The sequence below is a fragment of the Saccostrea echinata genome, unplaced genomic scaffold (genome assembly GCF_033153115.1).
Source record: "Saccostrea echinata isolate AGI-Se365-2 ecotype Australia unplaced genomic scaffold, CSIRO_AGI_Sech_v1 ptg000052l, whole genome shotgun sequence".
Lineage (NCBI taxonomy): Eukaryota > Metazoa > Mollusca > Bivalvia > Ostreida > Ostreidae > Saccostrea > Saccostrea echinata.
This window is the reverse complement of record NW_026889801.1, coordinates 2039519-2060431: the sequence shown is the minus strand read 5'-3', so window position 1 is coordinate 2060431 and position 20913 is coordinate 2039519. Positions and strand designations below refer to the sequence as shown.

Below are 20913 nucleotides of genomic sequence, written 5' to 3'. Positions count from 1 at the left end.
TCACGGGACCTCGGTTTAAACGGTCTCATACGAAGGGCCTGTCTCCACATCCCGCAGTGGGATTCGAACCCTCGACGTAAGGATCAACTCTTTGCTCAGCGACTCTAGTGCAGACGCTCTAGCCTCTGCGCCACGTGGGCGACGATATCAATACTTTTTTACTGAAATTTTGTAACAAACTGGTTACCTTTAAAAACAACATCACACTATTTGTAATTTAATGATATTTTTTCAAACAATCTAAATGCTCATTCAAATCTTTTTTATGTCTGATTTTACGCACACGTACTAGGGTTTGATAGGCTATATATCAAAGTCTCTGAACAAAAATTGTTCTGTTGAATTTCTTCCATTTTACACATAGAGAGAATTTTCGTATCTTAGAAAAAAATATCAAAGTTTTAAATAAAAACAGGAATTTTATGACAAAATTGGCCTCCTTGTTTTGTACATTTATGTACGAACATTTATATGAGTTGCCCGCGTGGCGCAGTGGTTAGAGCGTCTGCTCTAGAGTCGCGAAGTAAGGAGTTGATCCTTACGTCGCTGGTTCGAATCCCACTATGGGATGTGGAGACCGGTCCTTCGGATGAGACCGTATAAACCTAGGTCCCGTGTCGCAGTAGATGCTGGCACGAAAAAGATCCCTCACTGCTCAATGGCCGTAAGTGCCGAGTATAGAACAAAATTTGCAGCTTTCCACCGGCAAGTGGTGGCGTCTCCATATTAGTGAAAAATTCTCGAGAGGGATGTTAAACAACATACAAACAAACAAACAAACAAACGAACATTTATACTGCTAGCCAATGTGTCTCTTTCTTAAATTGTCTAAAGAAGATGTGGAAATACACCAAGAAAAAGTCTCTAGTTCAATTATTAATTGTTGCTTAACGTCCCTTGATAGAAATTTTCATTCTGTCATATGGCAACATATGCCGGTGAAGGGCTTCAAATATAGAAAATTAGTCTGCACGTAGGGTCACTGAGAAGTGAAGTTTTTTTTTTATTGTGCTGTCGCCTACTGTGACACGGGACTCAGTTTTCAATGTTTCAGTTTTCAACTCGAAAGACAGGTGACTTTTTTATCTAATGTCGCGTGTTTGGCGAAGAAACAGTCTATACCTTTGGAAGATGTCTTAGTTTGATGTGGCGCCGGGAACGATAACTGCACCCGGTACCTTCCTATCATAAAGCGAGCGTCCTACCACTATCTTATGATTCCAAAAATAAGAATATCAAAAATCAGTTTCTCAATTTAACACAAAAATTTCAATGATCTTTCCGAAAGCATTAAAATATTATTTTTGTAAAGCCTCAACAACTTTCATCTCATAAGAATAAAAATCATCCGTCTATCTTATAGTATGCACACACAACAAAGGGCAAAAATGATCATACTTTAAGATTAGTGAGTCTCATTGATTAACTATGAAGTTTTACTCTTGTAATATCTCTTGATAAAATATTAATGATGATAGTTTTGAAAATGGAAATTGAAAAGAATATTTTAAAATATATCTCCATGTTCATATAAATGATGTTTGGACACTCAACAGTACGAAAATATGCTAATTCAATAATCTTGATCATCATTTATTCTTGTGTTTATTTCCCTCAAACTTTGGTTTTTGAGAAAAAATATACAGGTGAACTCCAGAGAATCTCGAGCACAGATATCTCGAATACCATTAATAGGTCGAAGTGATTTGGAAGTCCCAACCACTTAGTCTTAAAGTATTTGAGAATATACGATATCTCGAGTTAAGTTTCTTACTGACTGCTTCGTCTCCTCGTCTAAGAGATTGATTAACCCATTATATGTTTGTACACAGTCAGTGCCAAACCCAATAAGTAGTAGTATGTACATCAGTAATGAATTGTTTTGAGTTTAAATCATTTTTAGCACATCTAAAAATCTCTCTTACAGGCAGAATAAACCTGAAATATGTTTGCGCTACCTGCTGTCACTGTACTGCTTTGATCTGGAAAACTTGTGGTTGTTGTTGTTTTTGTTTCTGTAAGCTCCGAAAGAACAGTTACTGAAATCTCTGTAGATAAATTTGTCCTGCCTTTGTAATTGAAAGGTAAAACATGTCTTGTTATACATTTTACATACATAATTGTCTTTAGCACATCTAAAATTTTTCTCTTTTAGGAAGAATAAACCTGAAATGTGTTTGCGCTACCTGTTGTCACTGTACTGCTTTGAACTGGAAAACTTGTGGTTGTTGTTGATTTTGTTTTTGGAAGCTCCGAAAGAACAGTTGCTGAAATCTCTGGGATAAACTTGTCCTGCCTTTGGTATTGAAAGGTAAAACATGTCTTGTTATTTACTTTTCAATCAAAACATTGTACATATGTAATTGTCTTTAGCACATCTAAAATTTTCTCTAGAATAAACCTGAAATATGTTTGCGCTACCTGCTGTCACAATACTGCTTTGATCTGGAAAATTTGTGGTTGTTGCTGATTTTGTTTCTGGAAGCTCTGAAAGGACCGTTATTGAAATCTCTGTAGATAAACTTGTCCTGCCTTTGTAATTGAAAGGTAAGCCATGCCTTGTTGTTTACTTTTCAATTAAAACATTGTACATACATGTACATAATTGTCTCAGAAACAGCCGGGAATTTATTCGGGAATAAAAAAATTGATAAGTTTTGTGACAGAAGACACTTTTTTTTGCTAATGCTTCTTTTCTATGTTGAAACATCAATGTACTGCATTATTGAGTTTTCAATTTTTCAAAAAAAAAAAAAAAAAACTTTTTGCGGTGTCGTAAATACCTTTGACTTTATTTTGTTTAGCATGCATAGGTATTGCGAAAAAAAAGACGAATAACGACCCACGTAGAATAATGATCCCCGTAGAATGATTCAATGTCGAAAAATGACCCCTTTGCCTGTAGAAAAAATGGCATCACCCTTATAATCTGCATATCCTATGTGAAAAAAAAAATGACCCCCGTAGAATAATGACCCCTTGTAGATTTTATTGGAGTTTATTTGTTTTTCTTTTGGGGTGGAGTGGGAGGGTTTAAAAAGATTTAGAATCAAAAGGCAAGGACCAAAATTCTCACCTGCGGTAAATCGAGAAAACAACGACTATGTCTTGGACTGTCTTTTATGATAAACTAGCAACAACAATCAACTTCAATCTACACTATGTGGAAATGCATCCATAGTGATTTGACAAATTAGCATCTTTTAAAGAAGATTATTTAACCTTTATATATTCAAGAGAAAGAGAGATCTATCTACCGGTTAATCAAGTTGCGTTTGAGTGCATTTTTTTTTATTCAAATATTCGAACAAGGTACATACAAATGTGTCTAATAATTTAAATAAGAAGAATTACTGCTGTTTTAGAGGCTTTTGGTCCACTTCATCAAAACAATAAGCAGTAATTAAATATCCAGTGCATATGGCAAACAAGAGTTGAGATGCAAGCAATTTTAAAATAAACTGCAAGTAAAACTTCCATGGAACCTCAAAAACCACAAAGGAATGGAGTCCACAAAAACCGTTATCAGATATCGATAGCTTGCCCCCAAAGTACACTGGTTCCATGTGCTATATACATTAATTTTACATTTATTGCATACTTAGTAATAAATACAGGGCTTTTTTGCATATGTGATATGCCTTACATAAAAGTAGCCATATCAACTCACAGGGATGATACGGATCCTGCAGGGCTGATATGGATCATCAGGGCTGATACAGTTTTATATCACACTCAGAAGATTAAACCTTATAAACAGCACTCATGATACTACACGGTTTTTCGTCAACTTTCTCTGAATTCAAATTATTGTTCTTTGATATAACAATTTAAGCTAGTAAGTGATTACTTATTTTGCCTTGTTTACTTAAAAAATGTAAGGTTCATTTTTTTAAAGAAGCTTTCCTTATTTCCCTGTGTATTACAAAGCTGAAATTCTAAAAGAAAGTTAACTTTGTACTTTTAATATCCCAACTTTGAAGGATTATTTGATATCTCTGATTTGATACAACTATGTTAAAAAGTAGGAACAGTTTTATAGCGTCATAATGTCATCAATGTTTTGTAGTACTATTACTCATCCACGAAAATGAAGGACATGGCAGATGTGTAAGAGAAATAAGTGGTGATAATTTTATTAAGGATAAAGTAGACTACGATTTTTTGGATCATCCTGTACAAGTTATTTTTTTTTAATCGTTCCATTGCCTGATTTACAGATTTGTCATACACATATGATTAACAATTTCCGAATACGGATGTAAATAAGTATAAGTATATAGTTATTTACTTCCGTGAATGAAATGTAAAACTGTAACAAAATCTGATGTCAGAAAAAAAAAAACATCAGATTTTGTTAACGTTTTATCTGTATTTTCCTCAATTGGTCTATTATTGTGTTTTCTCCGTACATCTGCATTTTTGTCAGTAGAGGTGACAATGAAAATCTTTTAGAAACATTTTGTTATAAGTACAACCTTAATTTACATTGAAAATAACGAATCGTTAAAGAACTTCTGTTTTACTAAGCATTTAAATTTGTCTTAAGAACGAAGACCTTATGAGTCAACAAGTTAATTTTTTTTTTGTTGTGAGTATGTTTTGTAATATTTTGCTATTAGAATTTTTTTCTAAAGATGCAAAGATGACAATGCAGACTTTGTTTAAAAAAGGGGGGGGGGATAGCGTGGGTGGGGGTGATGTGGTATCTTATCCGAATTACTACCTTAAAAAAGATATAGTGTTATATCAAAGGATGTTTAATAGCTAGTTATTTATTATGAAATGCACTACCTACATGTTATGTCTTCTCAAAAAGCAAATAATATCTGGGGGGAAAAATCATTGAGAATATGTCCTTTTAAGGATATCCGATCCTCAGCCAAGAAGGATAACTCTTAAATTTATTATTTATTTAAAAAGTCTAAAACTGAAGCTTGAAATTGAGATCTTTTCTTGCAGCAATTTTCATTTTATGCATTTCAAGATGTCTTAAGGCTCTTGGATGTCTTAGAAACGGTTCTTGTAAAAAGTTGACATTTGTACCCCATAAAAGAAAATAAATAAATTCATTTTTAGATAAATCGAATTTCCTTTAATGTAGCGTTAGATACCAACGCTTATTAGCAGGATATGAAATTAGACGTGATATGTAATGTCTAGCAATGATAGCACTAGCATTTTACGTACACTATGTATTACTTAAAAATTAAAGTACATGTAAATAGAAGAACTAAAATACTGTATAAGCATAAATAAGATGCAATTTTCTCCAAATGCCGGGATGCCTTTTTTTATCTCTTTTTTTTTTATCCTAAAATATATTTATTGATCAATTTTCAATTAGAAAATGCATAGCTGGTGTGTATATTAGCATTTTCTGAAAATATATTTGAGAATTGATAATTTTCCCCACATAATTTGATTAACTATAAGTGATGAACTTTGAAGAAATTCACCTTACTCTGCGAAATCTGAGACATTTTTTGAGCATTTTCTATTACTTAAAAGCTGATTTTTAGAACCTAAGGATCGGACTACCTTAAATCAGGCACTATGATACATGTAAACATAGTTCTGTAGTGGTATACACCATGATATAAAGATGTGGACTTGTAAATATATATATAATTTTATTATCTCTCTCTCTCTCTCTCTCTCTCTCTCTCTCTCTCTCAGAAAACATGTCAAAGGTAACAACATTCTTAAGAACTTAAAAAGAGCAGTTAAGAGATCAAATAGAAAAGAAGTATCTACATGTAAAATATGACTGCATTACCTGAGACCAAGTAGAAAAAGCTCCCCAACAGTAATTGATAAGCCATTATAAGTATATGTAGTTTAAATAAATTAAAATTGTTAGTAAGATGATATGTCACACGGAGCCCATTGTAAAGGCGGTGCATCGGATATGAATGTTTTCCGGTTTCCTTTTGATTTGTTTACTACTATTGAAAGAACAAAGTTAAATGTATCCCTCGATTGATATTTCTGAATGTGCATAAAAATTCTTTAGTTAACTTAATAATCAACAGTGTTTTTTCTTTAATAAGCCTTTGACTTAAAGTTGTCTCTGTTCAGAGAAAACATAGTATAGATGGCCGAATCAGGAATTTTTTTATGATTTTAACTGCTGCCCCCTCATCCCACCACAGCGAAACACCGTCAGATTATCTTGCTTTAAATAAAATACATATCAATTTTTTTTCTGAATCTAGCCTTTAATTTTTTTTTTTCATATTTGAAATCTATAACGCAAGATCTGGCAGTGATTTTATGAGTATAATAAACTGGTGACTATATTGCAAGTTCCTATAATTTTTTAAAACTATTTATTGCCAATCTATTGTAAATATAAATGGAAATTGACAATTAATTTTTAGATCTCATAGAGGTGGAAATAATTATTTTTATCATTTGTACTTCAGCTTGACCGTGGTTTATTTCGTTTAGCCATCATTCCAAAGTGACCACCTTGGATTTTTGTTTACACCTAAGAATGTGAAATGTAAATAATCACAAAATTGAATTTTTTTTTAATACATTTGATGCTCAATTAATATTGATACATAATTCAGAACAATTCATTACACATAATTAAACTTTTGCTAATATTCGAATCTACGCTCTTAGTAGGGTTAAGATGAAAAAGAAAGATACGTATACAGAAACTCTCTCTCTCTCTCTTTCTCAAACTCTCTCTCTCTCTCTCTCTCTCTCTCTCTCTCTCTCTCTCTCTCTCTCTTCTTGCAAGATATTCGAATAGAGCAAAATATAAAGCACATTCCATTCCATCTTTGTTTTTCTCTTCATGAACTTGTTTTGAATTTTATGATTTTCATAAGGAGTATGACTGGCGTCAACACCACAAAGTTTCAAAGAACATTAGATCTACAGGTAAAACACCAGCGTTCTCCAATAAAGTTTGACAGTAGTTTTCTTGTCCAAGACTAAAAACATAAAGTTTTTTTTTTTTTTTTTTTAATACATCTTATCTTTGCCATGCTAAAACGGATTTTGTTAAATTTTTGGTTCCATTTATAAACCTAGGTAATCGACAATCTCTCAATGTAGACTTCCTTTACATATATTTTACTATTTACACTTTGTTGAAGTTTATTTTATAAGAAACAAACGTTCTTCAGTGATTATGGTGTTATTATCATCAATTGTTTTACTTGAGCATTTCTTCATAAACAACATTGAAAATTATCATGATATATAAAATAAATTTGAAAATATAAATATTATTTCCTGGTATCACTGTTTTAGTATAAAAAAGATAATTTATGGTTACATTGGTCTTTGAGACTAGATACTCCGGATAAAACAGAATTTGGAAACTAGTAAGTTGGCTTTTAAGAGTCGGGCTTGGATGACACAGCAAGTGTTGTATATATATAAAGGGTCGGTTTTGTTCTTCACCTTCCTTTCTGCTCAACCGCTCAAAGTTTAAGATGCATAAAAATGCTTGCAGAAAATGCATGTAATTTTGCTTTGTAATTAAAAAAAATGTATAATTTTCTATTAATGTATTGTCTTCAACCATTTTAAAGCTTTTGTTACTGTTGATGCTTATTTAACAAGGAGGAAAATGTTGGATTCAAAATTTTTACGAAGCAGACGACGCGCACGCGGTTATGCCAAAAAATATTTTCTTTACTTTTGTATTATTATAAAATGATCAAATATTGGTTATCAACATTAATTATTGTCTTTTTGGTTCATTCTGCATCGAAATCGGAAAAAGCCAATCTAGAATAGAAGAACAACAGTATGGAAACTCGGTCGGACCTTTTCGTGGACACAGTGAGAATGGACCCAAATATAAGTCAAAGAAAAGAATTGCAAATAATCTTTGAACAATTTGTTAAACTAGACATTGAATATATGTATCATCACAGTCCAATATATCAGGTATATCCACCACCTTTGAAATACATAAATTAGTTGAATCTGTATATATATTTGATTGATCTTTTCTGTAGTAGAATGAGACCAAAATATAAGCAATATTTTGATTATCCATTGTATAGATATTGCTTTTCAAAATCCCTCCTAAAAGTGTTACATTTCAGGCTAAGAGAGGAGAATTTATTTATGTATTTTAAAAGAAGGGGTGGGGGTTCTAAGGGAAAAACTATTAAGTTAAATTTCAAACAAAAGTACCAAAAAGTCAAGCTGAAAACAAAATAAATTCAAATATAAATACCAGATAATCCTATTAAGTCACAACAAAATAATCTCCAAAACTACATCCAAATCATATTTTAATTAGCCACAGAATTATTTCAAAATAAGGACAAAAGATTTGCAGTTGCCTGGAAATTGTTCAAAACTAAGGTCAAAATAATAATTAAATAGATTGTGGATAGATGCTTTTGAAAGGTACACGTTGTACAGCACTCTTAACTTTGCCATCTGTCAGCGTACATTAGTAGAATGTTATGGACCTATACATTCACATTAGGTTTCTTTTTGTGAGAGATTTAATTTCCCTTTTTGTAGAAATTTAGGTAATATATAATAAAACAGTTATATTGTTCTGTGTAATTGTAGAAATAGAACTCATAGAATATTTTAAACATTTTAGATTTTGAAACATTTCATCTGCATGTAATTACATTTCATATATGTTGATGTGACAAACGCAGTATTTTTTTTTCCACATCTTCAAACGTAACCAGAACTCTGTGCAGGAGCTCTGTATAAGACAATGCATATATACAATACTAAGAATTAAGCTGCTATAATTAAAATCCCGACAATATTAAAAATTAAAGCGGATGACAACTATTCTATCTTCATCTGCGAATTTTTTTTCGACCAAAATTCACTCGTTCCTTGCAAAACATCTATAGCAGTGACTTCAACTTATTTTTCTATAATATCGAAACTCGTATTGATTTGTTAGTGTTAAAAATATTTGATTGTTTGATATACGTCAATATAATCATTTGTGAAAAATTTATTATTAATTTCTTGAAAATTTACTTTACAAGCAATATTATAAAATCTTTACATAAAATGTAATGGTCGCCAAGATATACATTGCTTGCTTGTTTACTGACTAGAATATTTTGTAACTCTCTCAAAGTACAAAAAGTTAAATAAAAGTAAACTACACATTTACTAATTATTAATAATTTATTTATCAGGCAAGATGAAAATTATGGGACTTTCAATTAAAAAAAAATCATGTTACCACTGTTAGTTCTGCAGAAAAAAATTCTATGCTTTTATTCCCTTAATCTTCATCCCTTATATGAAACTGAATACTAATTATAACACAGCGTGTACTTGAAAGCAAATTTTAACAATTTAAGGTTTTGGAGTTCAATATTGTGTCAGAAACTTTTTTTTCAGTAAAATTGTTTACCTATACATCCTTTAAAAGGATTACAGTGTTATTTGGTACAGTTGCAATGTAACTGGCATTCTTTTCCATAGTTAGGGTATCGACAAATGTTTTCACAATAATCACCATACCTCCAAGACTCACACTCACCTGCAAATACTTATTTTTTATTTTTAAATTATTTAATTCCTTTTGAATTTACAAATGGCTATTAAATTATTGAAATTGCATGCTTTAAAGTATGTGAAAGATTTTTTTTCAGCCGTAAACATGGTGGTATTTTTCAACAGAACAATGACACAAGGACGGGCACTCCAAGCCGAATGGTGGTGGAGGGCAAGTATATGTGCAACCTTGACCATAAAAAAAAAACTTTCATGCAAGTTGTAAACAGATACGAAGACATAGAATAAGCTAATGATTTAATAACTGACAGTCCATTCATGCGATGAAGACTTTAAATTTTTATAATGATACAAACGTATGCAATCCCCCAATTCTTGGTTATACGTGTATCCACTGCAACATGACCCTCTAAACCTGATAATAAAAATATTTACATGTACTTGCATAAAAAGCAGTGGGATTTTTTGTAACCATAACCATGATTTTTGTTATTAAATATTAATTTAGGAAAGATTGGTTTAATCAATTTTTTTTTTCAATATAAAATTTTTGCTTACACTCAAACAATGAATAAGATTGTATATTTTTTTTTCCAATGCGTCTATTTTTTTTTTTTTTTTCATTCTGTATTAATTTTACAATGTATGAAGATTAAAATTCCTTCTTACCATCCGCAGTCGTTCTGTGATGTTGTAACTAGAAAATAGTGGAATAGAAAGTATGCAACGAACGTAAACCTCGAACAGAAAATAAGATCCATTTCATAACATTAACATTTTTACTGCATTTCCTTGTCTGATTTATAACTTCTAGAACGGTTAAGAAATCGTTGAAGTCTGTACGTGACTGGTTAGCGTTGTATCAGTTTTAGTTAGTTTTTATTTTTGACACGGAAGAAATATGTCTTGATCGGTAATAGATTAAAAGGAAATCCCTAGTGGTACTATCGAATGCAAGTTTAACGTGTGTTAAAATAATTTAGCAAAGTGTTAAATATGTACATTTATGACTGTAATCTTGTACGTGTAGGACTACATTGTGTAACATTTTAGCTGTAAACACTAAACACAAGTCGAAGCTACCTGCAGTTATTGTATGAACACCGAGTTTTCCTTGTAATAAGGCATTTCATAGAGATAAAAGAATTGAATGTATATATTTATACAGATTTAAAAACACGCTTACTCGAAGTCAAAGTTCTTCATCAATTATTGAAAAAAAATGCAGCTTATTAATTCACCGAAGCTGAAAGCTCAAGTGAGCATTTGGTATCCCGTCTGTCCGTAAACTTTTCATATTTTCAACTTCTTCTCAAGAACAACTGGGCAACTAACCAATGTTGGTACAAAGTATATTTGGGGGAAGGGGAGTTTAAATTTTCTAAATGAAAGCTCAAACCCCCTTCCAACAGGAGATAATCAAGAAAAGACGAAAATATAGATAATCTTTAAAAACCTTTTTTTCTCAAGAACCACTGGCCATAAAGCTGAAAATTATGTGGAAGCTTTCAGAGGTAGTGTAGATTCCTAATTGTGCAAACAATGTCCCCCGGAGTTAGAATGGGGCCACAACAGGGAATCAGATTTTGATGAATGAAACATATAGAAAACAATTTTAAATATTTTTTTTTCTTAAGAACCACTGGGCAAGTAAAGCTGAAACTTATGTGGAAGCTTTCTAAGGTAGTGCAGATTCTAAATTATTCAAATCATGCCCCCGGGGGGGGGGGGGGGTCGATGGGGCCACAATTGGAAATGAAAGTTTTACATTGAAATATATTGGAAAAATCTTCAAAAATCTTCTGCTCAAGAACCACTAGGCCAGAAAAAGTGAAACTTTTATGGAATATTTCTGACAAAGTGTAGATTCTGAATTGTTCAAATCATGGCCCCTGGGATAGGCTGGGGCTACAAAGAGAATCAGAGTATTACAATGGGGTAAGGCTGATTAAAGAAAAGGGTCATGGTGACTCAGGTGAGCGTTGTGGCCCATGGGCCTCTTGTTTTACGATTTGATTTCATTGCATATAAATGATTAGAAAAATTCATTTACTGTATGGTTTCAATCATACATTATACAACATATACATAAATTTGTAGCAACAAAATCCGTCTATTGCCTTGTATATATATATATATATATATATATTTATATATATATATATATATATATATATATATATATATATATATATATATATATATATATATATATATATATATATATATATATATATATATATATATATATATATATATATATATATATTTGGTGTTCGATTTTAATTATGTTTACAAAGAAAAGTTTTTTTAAAGCTTCACGCATAAAACAATGGTACCACATGACTATCAAACTAATAAAAGCTGGAGTGATTTGCTCAAAACACTGGTTAATTTTGACCACTGGTCAAGTTAGCCGGTGGTTAAATTCCATATCCACTGGCCAACTAACCACTGGTCAAATATTTGTTGCTTAAAATAAATTTTGACCCTGGTTAGTTAACCACAGGTTAAATGATTTAACCAGTGATTAGTATCCCATAATGCATTACATTTGTCCACTCGTTAACAAAAAAATGGCTACCATGGTAAATACTGTATGAGTAAAAAGTGAGAAGCTATAATGTTACAACTGTATTGAAGAAGTGCAGAAACAACCATAGATGTAACAGTCAACCGGTTTAAGTCACAAAAAAGTCATGAAAGCACAAATTTGGCCAAAAATTAAACTATGCTGTAAATTCAAGTGAAGGATCAAAAAGAACATAGATTGGTATTAATAGGACAATTAGCACCACGGCCAAGGTGGATACTAGGCTGTGTAAAGACTGATGATGGGCACCATACTCTTCATTAATCTAGTGTCAAAGAAAATGCATACTGACTCGACATTAGTCTCTTTTGAATTATTCCTATTCAGTACTTGGCTATACTTAGAAGGTAAAAAAATCAATTTGCATCTTCTCATATTTTATGAACACTTTTACCTATTATCAACATGTAAACATCGTCTGCTATGCATCCTAGGAAATTCGCACTCCCGGTTGCATTCTCGCTTTAAATGCCATGCCAGAAGGAACTCATTTCTGATGTTTTAAGTCAAACACTTACAAAGAAAAAAAAACTTTCGTCACATTTATATCGTCTTTCTAACACCGACGGTTGGTAGTCACTCCTATTTTCGCTTCTGTAAATAATAGAAAGGTCATACTCGAATACATAGATAAAGTGAGTTCGTCACTAAGTCATTTCGCCCCGTACCAATAACCTGTGTAACTACAATGCATAAATGCATTATCCAAAGTGTATTACATTTATAAATACCACATCTTTTAATTAGCATCAATACTTAGAGAAAAAAAGACTATATATAGATATCTATAAATACCAAATGTGCAAATCATTTTCTATAATTATATTTTATTTGTTTATAATCATAGAGGGACCTAGTCAAAATGAATGTAAAATCAAAGGGAAATAGTTCACTCTTTATTTTATGCAGAAGGCAAGAAGCATCGCTTAACAAAATGGGGCCAATGAAAAAAAATCATTGTCAAGCGAATGGTAATTAATATTGTAAAAAATGATTAGATAGAAAAAAAAAGGACAAGATATTTGAAGAAAATTCCTAATTTATTTTAATGTATTTTGATAATTTATGTTTGTCTACCAAACTAATATATCAATTTACTTGTATCCGTTATTAAGTCTATATACAAATGACAAATAATTTTATTCATTTTTACATAGTATATATTTATCATCATTTTTTTTTTTTTTATCAGCAGGGGATTGCCACTTAATGAAATTAATTTCAACACCAACAATTTTAGCCAAAACCATTCGAAACATTCTTGATGCTGAAGACATGGAATCTTATCATTTCTCAGATTTTGTTGTTATCCTTTCTTCTATATTGCTGCAAAGCCATTTCTTCCATCTCTAGGCAAAAATGTCATTAACTTTAATTAGTTTTAATGTCTGTAAATTGGGGTAAAACTGAATTTCGATTTGAATGTTATAAACACTCTTCATAACTGACGTATCCTGTAACAGAGTTTAAAGTGGCTATGCCTTGTATATAGTGAGGCCACGCTCCTACTAGCACTATCTAGTGGGTTAACCCTTTAGCTCAGTCGGTAGAGCGTTGGATTTTAAAATCTGAGGGTTGTAGGTTCGAGTCTCAGTGTGGACAACCCCTAGCTAATCGGTCATAATCCAAATAGTTTTGTTTTGTTTTTTTTTTAATCTCTCATAGGATGCATTAATTAATTATTGACGAAAAGGACTCTTAAAAATCCGGAAATTGTATATGGGATATTAGCATCTATTTAATTATTAAAAATAGATGCATTTATTTTATGAGAAAAGAAGTCGGGTTTGATGAATGATGTACAGAGATTCCATAATTAGCATCGGGTTCGGGCTCCCTTTTAAATCTGGTTGCTGAACGGTGAACAGACGCAGATCTATCAAGAGCATAATTTGGTAAAAATACAACTAATTGACTGGTAAAAAATTGTTATTGTAATTGATATTGCAACTTTATATAACATTTCATACAAGTTTATCATCTATTGAAAATATTTTTGATATTTAAATGAACGATGATCTTGGATTGTCGTCTGCTGGAAGAAAAATATGGAGAAATATTGATTTATTCTGTTTAAATTGGTAAGTTTTTATGTTGCATGAGAAATGCCAAAACGAAAACGCAATACAACAGTGAGGGTTGGTGCTACTGAAGGGAATCCAAGGTCAGTAAACCCCCCTCCTGAGTCTAGTGGAAGGACGGCAGGTGAAGATGCATTAACCACGGCACAGACTTCGACAAGAGGCACTTCAAAAAGAAAGCTCACAGCTAGTAAGGAAAAGCCCAGAGATCTGCCCCAGGTTGAACCACAAAGTACGGCTACAAAAGTCAGCAGGATGGCCTAACTAGTACCCCAAAGACATCAGGAAGTCTGAGTGACAATGTGGTGCTTGATTATGAAGCACCGTACATGGTTGAGTCTGTCAACAATTTGTTGTCGTCCAATGTTTCTCAGAACATCAAAGATAAAATTATCAATTCAAAATATGTTGATATAAGTTTATTATTGGACAATACATCTATTACTGAAGCATCTGAGAAGAAAATTTACTTCAATGAAAAAGGAGAGCTTGTTACCAAAGAAAGTTCAAAAGTTAAAATTAGTATTAAAAATGGACTGATGCTTTTTTGATTTATAGTAGCATTTATGCTTCAGACCATCAAGATGAAGTGCAGAGTCTTTTTAAATACATGCACGTCATTAGGTTAGGGGCTGCAAGAGGGATGAGTATGGGATGGAAAAAGTATAATGAACAGTTCAGATTAAGACGAAGTGTTAACCCATCAATTTCCTGGGCAGCTATAGATCCTGAACTTTGGCTTATGTCCATACACGCCCCATCGCCACAGGCCATCTCAACCCAATCCTCACCTGGGCAAATATTGCACAACAAATGTTTTAACTTTGACTAGAGGGGCTTCTGTAACAAACAGGGATGTGGGTATCTGCATATGTGCATTAAATGTAACAATGGTCACCCCATCTCAGCATGTCCTTTGAAACAAATATATATAGCTCAATTTTAATCGCTAAAAGGGGAATCGTTTTCGGGTTATAACCAGCATAGTGGTCACTTTCCTTCCCCTGGAATACCCAGATTTCAACCCCCCTTTCGAGCCCCAGGTGCCAGTAGTAGTACAAGACCCCAACAATATAGACCACAGAAAAATATGGGACCTAGGAAAAACACCTATTAAAGTGGATCAATTATTGAAATATTTAAACGATTATCCAGATCAAAATACAGTTCAGTTTGTAAAGGATGGATTTTTAAATGGTTTTAAACTCCAGTACTCGGGGCCAAGGGTTCATGTGTCTTCTAAAAACTTGTTATCAGCGCAGCATCACCACGTCGAGTTGATGGAAAAAAATACAAAAAGAAATAGGGTTAGGTCGGGTATTAGGACCATTTAGTCAACTTCCTATATCAAATCTTCATTTGTCACCAGTTGGTATTATTCCAAAATCTGATGGGGGTTGGAGAATGATTACTCATTTGTCATACCCAGAATCAAATAGTATAAATGATTTCATTGATCCAGAGCTATGTATAGTAAATTATTCGTCATTTGACAAGGTGGTACACATGAATTGTGTGTTAGGGAAAGGGGCTCTTTTAGCGAAAGTTGATGTTAAGAGTGCTTTTAGATTCATAACAATATATCCAGGTGATTTTGATTTGTTAGGGTTCTCGGTAGATGGGCTTTATTACATAGACAAATGTTTACCAATGGGCTGTGTAATAAGTTGTAAGAAATGGGAGACATTTGCAAAATTCCTTCATTGGTTAACAAAATTTCAAACTGGTTTAGAGACTTTAGATCACTACTTAGATGACTTTATTTTTGCTGGAAAAGGGGGAACGTCAGAGTGTATTCGGCTTATGGAAAATTTAAAAAGTATTACTTTTAAATACAGTACTTTTAAATACAATGGATTTAGTAAGATATTTTGTTTTAAAATTAATGAATTACAATGTTATTTTTTAAGGTAAGCATATACCAGGTATATTCAATAGTATAGCAGATGCAATTTCTCGTAAACAGTGGACGCATTTCAGGGACCTGGCACCGAGTGCAAAAGAGACACCACAAAGTATACCAGAGGAATTTGTAAGAATGATCTACAGTTTGAAGTAGAAAAATTACTGGAGACATCTTTGTCCACAAATACAAAATTGTCGTACAGTACTGGATTAGAATCATTTCAAAAGTTTCGTTACTCTTTTAATTATGAACAAATCTGTCCACCACCATTAAATCATATAGTGCAGTTTGTGGCATTCTTGTAATGTTCAGGCTATTCATATTCAACAGCTAGGTCATATGTTGCTGCCATCAGTTTTCAGTGTACAAGTTAAAGAATCTTCAGGATGAAACAAAAAATTTTATTGTAATAAAGCTGTTGGAAGGTATGAAAAGGATTAAGAGCCCTCGAGACACAAGATTACCCATTACACCCACATTATTATCAAAAATTGTGCAAGTTGTGCCCACAGTATGTTATAATACTTGTGAATCAAACCTTTTTAATGCTGCATTTACATTAGCCTTTTTGGTTTTCTACGGGTGGGAGAATTTGCTTTGTCAGCAGGAAATGATGTACATAGCATTGTTCAGGTTTCTGATATCAAAATTGAACCTGACCAGAGGACATTACTCTTGAATATTAATCGATCAAAGTCTGATCACCATGGAAAAGGTGTTACACTAAGAATTCAAAGGGTGGGCAACAATATATGTCCTGTGGGATGCATGTCTAAATATTTGGCTGTTAGACCCAAAATCAAAGAGTCATTGTCATTTTGGGGGAAAGCCTTTCACTAGATATCAGTTTACTGCAATTCTGGAAAAAGCTTTGAAAGCTATAGGGGTTGGGTGAAATTTAAAGCACATTCCTTTAAAATAGGGGCAGCCACTGCTGCATATGAATTGGGTTGTTCTTCAGAGATAATAAGGGAAGCAGGCAGATGGAAGTCTCAAGTGTATAAGTCATACATTCGGAGTCCACTTGTTAAACTCATCTAAAGCTTTATCAGTGTGCAAGTCATGGAAAACATTTCATGGGTGTAAATTTAATTTGTTTAAAAAATAAGTCTGATATGCAATGATTATTTGTTAATGGCATATTGAGATAGTAAATACAAGGGGTTAATCCTCTAACAAATAAATCGACAATATTTTAACTCCACTAAGTATTACAGAAAGATATCATGTTTGGTGTGTAGGCTCTTCAATAATACGGAGGGCATTTGTGGCAGCACGTAACCGACCAGGAGGCTTGAATCTAGGGCTGGAAAGAATAGGACAAAGAATATGGTGGCAAGGATACTCTGGGCTAAAGATTACTGACTTAAAAATGAAATTGTTTTGTTTGAAGCGAATAGAAATGTCACCACAGTTTATTCTGATTCATTGTGGAGGAAATGATTTCGGTAGGAGGGATAAAAATCTGTGTAAACTAATACATGAATCAAAAAATGACTTGAAAGCCTTGGTACATCACTTCCCAAATTCCAAATTTATATGGTCTCAGGTCCTTCCTAGGTTAGAATGGAGGTACTCCCAAAATGATCAAGCAATGAAAAGAGCCCGTGTTCGTTTTAATAGAGCTATTGCTAAACATGTCCTTAGTTTGGGAGGTTGTTATATAAAATATCCAGAACTCCTACAGGATACAGTGCAGGGAACTAATTTTGTTACATAAACCAGCATCAGCGTAAGCATTAGTAGCATCAGGATCGAGCTAGCATCAGCATCAGCATTTAAAAAACAGCATTACCAGGATCAGCATCAGCAAACAAAGGATAAAACCAGCATTGACCTACATAAAATCAACATTATCCTACTAGCATCAGAAAATCAATGAATTTTAATTCAGTAAAAAATTAAAAAAGAAAGAAAGAATATTGGTTAAAGTATTCACATTATTGATACATAGTGAGATACTATGATCAAATAATTGTAAAAGGCACTTTTATTGCTTTAAACGGCAATGCTGAAATTCATTATCTACTTCCGGTAGCATGATGCTACTTCCGGTAGCATTGACCTAATTATAAAACAGCATCAGGATAAGGATTACTAGCATAAAATCAGCAAGCAAAGGAAGCATTCAAAACAGCAAGCAAAGGAAGCATTCAAATCAGCATCGATGCTGTAACAAAATTAGTTTCCTGCACTGTATATCTCCCTTTTTGTTAAAAGATGGTGTTCACCTTTCTGACCTGGGAAATTCTGTATTTCTTAACACAATTCAGGGGGGGGGGGGGTCTAGAATACTTCCAGCTAAAATTAGGAACAGTCTATCCAGAAGGAAATAACTAAGAGGGTAGAGTATTGTCGTGGGTCAGTTGACTTGGTGCTCCCTTGTGGGGTGACTGCAAACTTTGACTTGTTTGCAGCCATTTGGCGTATGCGCACACTAAAGTCAACTGATATTTAAACTAAGTATTATTAATGTGAAATAAGTTGAATAATGGTTAACACTAAGTCAAAATTTTGTGCTGATGGGGACTGCATTGTTTGTGACTGGGTTTGATAACTTTTATAATAACTGCATTTTGTATTGAGATGATTATTGTAGGTTGTGTATGTAGTAAAGATTAATAACTGTCCGCGGATTACCCGGGATGGTCCATTTTATATAATTGCGCGCTGAATTTGATTGATGATTGATTGATTTGTTGTTGATGCTCAAGTGGGTCTTCCAATGTTGTGTTGATTTGTTCGGCGACCCACGAATATTGCCACGACAATACTGGCCACATACAAATAAATAATTGTTAACTTTTAGTGTTCTCTATATAAATAAATTGAAAATTTTGTCAATTCCTTGCAATTACAATAATACTGATTTTTACAAATGTAATTAATTACTCTCAATTACTTTGAAGAGTGTAATTAAATACATTTCAATTACGTTTGTTTCATTTTCAAAAATCTTGAAGAACAAATAAATATAAATTTAATGTAATGGGGATGTTTAAAATAAATAATGTCAGGTGCCTGTCATTTTGTGTGTTTCATCAACATAAGACCTAGTCCAACACGTACATTTATCAATTAATTGACTGCCTTTATGAGATATGATTAAAACCATGTTTTCAAGAGTTTATTAATCAACCATAAACTACTCTCAAATAATTTCAGCTACAGGTAGGCAAGCTGAACATCTTAGATTGCAAAAAGTGAGAAATAATACTTGTATTATGTAATAACTATTTCAGATACCAATGCATACATGTATATAAAGATCTGTTTAAATGTTAAAATAGTGCTTCAATATTTATTTCTTTTCTGAAGTACATGTATCTATATAAATAGTAGAACATTCTTAGTAGTATTTAATAAATCACCTCTAATGGTCATAACTTCGAATTTAAACAAAGTTTGATATAAATTTATATAAAATTTTAGAGGGTTGTTCTGATAGCAGTTTACAGCTGGCAACATATAACTCTCTCTCTCTCTCTCTCTCTCTCTCTCTCTCTCTCTCTCTCTCTCTCTCTCTCTCTCTCTCTCTATATATATATATATATATATATATATATATATATATATATATATATATATATATATATATATATATATATATATATATATATATATATATTCATTTTAGGAAATGATATAATTCATAACTTCGCAAGAAAGAATAATAGCTAAATGCTGTAAATTTCCATAAGACTTGTCAATGGCCAAACGTTCTTCGAACAATATGATAAATTTTCAATTTTTGATTAAAAGCATTGGTTTTCTCTCCATTTTGAAGGATACCTCAGAACCACTAGGTTGTGTATCAGAAGTCTACTTACCGATAAACATTTTCTTCATCATATTCAAAGTTTCTTAATGCATTCTGCTGTGTTTCTAATTCAAATTCAAAATCATTATATGCATATATTTGTATATATAGTATGCATTCACCAATTATTACATTTTATATATCCATTTAATTGACATACAAGGGTAGATATGTGTACATGTTCAGTGATTTCAATGTAAACAAAACTCTTTCATGGTAGTGGTAATTCTTTTTTTTCGTGGTACCATAGTGTCAACATTTCAAATTTTGGTATCTGCATTTTTAATTTTAATTTACATGATAATTGTCTCTATTTCCTTCGAAAAAATATCTTGATGCAATGAATATTTGTGTAGCATATTAAAAATAGTCAAATTTTAACACATGTTTCTATTGTGATAAAAAGTATTGACTTATACACCTTTATTAACAATCTGGAACAATAGCAAACAGAAATAGAAGCTTTAATCTTGTAGGTAATAGCATACAGCACCCCGAACCGATCCTAGCGGCGCAATACTGGATGAAAGCAGAGTGCATATAATCAATTAAGAAGTTTTAAAAATAAAATGCAATATTTCAAATTGTCAAAAAAGTCCATTAAAAAATCTACTGTTTCCATGCCAGCGGTAGCCATTAAAAAACAATGATTTAATGTTCAATCTCTTAAGAAATTTATTTTGTACGTATTGAATGAATTCTAGAGGTTAGAATATTAGTCTCCTCCTGTTGTCATGGATGCATTAACAGATTGGATGGCCCATTGTCAAAATTGTCATTTGAACCAGTATCACTGGAAGAGCAGTGATATCATTTATCAGGGAACATAATCAGTCTCCAGAACAATTCTATTATCCTCAGCTGTATGAGTCATGAACATTTTATTATTAACTGTTCATTTAAAAGTTGAGCTAGTGATCCAAATGTCCATCTGTTAACATTTCAACAATGCAGCAATAGTCCATCCTCAAATGATTCAGTAACAATCATAACCTGTAATACATGTGTTTATAATGTTTCAGTATTATCT

The 20913-nt window shown here is 32.4% G+C and overlaps 1 protein-coding gene across 1 annotated transcript in view; it reads right to left on the bottom strand.

Moving 5' to 3' along the window:
- The window catches only part of LOC133203872 (uncharacterized), a 155700-nt gene that overhangs the window by 38759 nt on the left and 96028 nt on the right, over positions 1-20913 (bottom strand). The window lies entirely within an intron of this gene.